Source organism: Callospermophilus lateralis, chromosome 7 (genome assembly GCF_048772815.1).
Source record: "Callospermophilus lateralis isolate mCalLat2 chromosome 7, mCalLat2.hap1, whole genome shotgun sequence".
Taxonomy (NCBI): Eukaryota; Metazoa; Chordata; class Mammalia; order Rodentia; family Sciuridae; genus Callospermophilus; species Callospermophilus lateralis.
Window position 1 is genome coordinate 29,226,683 of NC_135311.1, and position 2,083 is coordinate 29,228,765.

Sequence of the window (2,083 nt, forward strand, 5' to 3'; positions counted from 1 at the left end):
CATTTACATATTCTTGTACTAAGATTTTTGTTTTTGCCAGTTTTTACCAGTGACCATCATCAGGATGCACTTAAAGTTCTTTCTGAATATTATGGTTTAGTTACATTTCATTATTTAGCTTTTTAAATATATCCATAGACTTTCATGACATGGGTTTCAACAAGAAAATCATACATTTCTAATAAAATTCAATGCTGAAAATTTGAATATTTTATGTAATGGTGAAAGAAGTTCAGAAAGGTGTTGAAGATTTAAAAAAAATTAAAGTATGTGAAACAGAGCAGAAATATTTGGAGAGTGATGAACTATTACTGGTTTTAAAACAAGCAACATGACTTCTTTAAACCTCACAAATCAAAGAGCAGATTAATTGTATTTTTTTTATTGTAAAAAAGAAGATTTATAAAACTGCTAACTTTTAAAATTGTGGATATATATATATATATAATATATTTAACAGATAAAGCTTGTTTTTATTTCAAGGAGTATCTATGTAACCATCAAGGCCACTATGTACAAACACAAGAGGGGAGCTTTATTTTTTGGTCTCTTCCTCCTTGGACAGAGTCTTGATGATGTCCTCCTCCTTGGCCTGGAGCGCTCCTCCTAGCACTTGTGTGCCTCCTTGGTCTTATACCTGCAGGTCTCAGCCTGGTCAGCCAAGAAGCTTCTTCTTTTATTTATTTTTATTTTTTTTTTAATTTTTTAATTTTTTTATTGGTTGTTCAAAACATTACAAAGCTCTTGACATATCATATTTCATACTTTAGATTCAAGTGGGTTATGAACTCCCATTTTTACCCCTTATACAGATTGCAGAATCACATCGGTTACACATCCACATTTTTACATAATGCCATATTAGTAACTGTTGTACTCTGCTGCCTTTCCTATCCTCTACTATCCCCCCTCCCCTCCCCTCCCATCTTCTCTCTCTATCCCATCTGCTGTAATTTAATTCTCTCCCTTGTTCCAAGAAGCTTCTTGTTGGCCTTCAGCTTGGGGATAATGTTAGGTGCAGGACAGGCTGAGTAAGCTGTCTGCAGGGCATGCCAAACAAAGTTAGCTGCAGGATTACCTGGCCTCTCAAACCCTCTGTCGGGTTCTTTATCAACTATTTGCTTCAAGCCCAGACGCCTAAGCCCCCGCTCAAGGCTGAACACTCAACCCCCTGCTCAAGGCTGAACAAGGCAGCTTGCAGACCCAGAGACCTCATTAGAGTTGGGCTATAAAAACTCCCTCCTGCTGGGCCCCTCTCTCTTGCTGTCTCTATCTGTCTTGCTATCTCTGTCTCTCTCTTGCTCTCTCTCTCTCTCTCTCTCTCTCTCTCTCTCTCTCTCTCTTTCTCTCTCTCTTCTCTTTCTCTGTTTTCTCCTCTGTTGCACTGCTGTAATAAAGATCTCTTGGTCACTCCGAGTGTTGTGGTCACTTTTCTTTCAGATATGTTCCATGAGGATACACTTGTTTTTGAACACATTGCCCTTTACCTTCAGATAGAGGCTGTGATACATGTGGTGGTCAATCTTAGATTCACGGTATCTCTGAGCACCCTACACAGAATCCACATCCTCTGCACCCAGGTGAGGTTCTCCTGCATTGGAGCATTAGCTGTACTCTTCTGCTTACCTATGCTTACATGCCTGTGTCTCTGGGGAGCCAAGGTATTTTTCTGGCATGGAGCCCCAGAATGGACAGTCACTGGCTTTGTGGATGATCAACCATCTTTGATCAGCTTCCAGATCTGCTGACGAGAGTTGGCATTGGAGATTTCATCGGTCTCATTGGGATCCAACTAGACTTTCTTTTTGCCATGATAGGGGGAACTGGAGGCACCTCTTCTGAAGCCTGAGCATCCTCCTGGCTGTGGCTGTAGCTGTGAAAGGAAAGAGCCCAATATAGTTTGAAGCTTTTCATAATATATATAAGATTTAAACATTAAATACTTGTAACATGTTACATATATATAATGTACCCATATATTCACACAATTGTCTTCATTTGTTAATAGTGCACAAATTGTTACATAGTACAGAGATCATATTTACTTAAGCTTGTTTCTGAAGCATTCAGTGAATCATGTTAG

The 2,083-nt window shown here is 39.1% G+C and overlaps 1 pseudogene; it reads right to left on the reverse strand.

Annotated features, from left to right (window-relative positions):
* Window positions 1–535: 535 nt before the first annotated feature.
* Window positions 536–1,853, reverse strand: LOC143403925 (large ribosomal subunit protein eL19-like; annotated as a pseudogene).
* Between the last annotated feature and the right edge of the window lie 230 nt (window positions 1,854–2,083).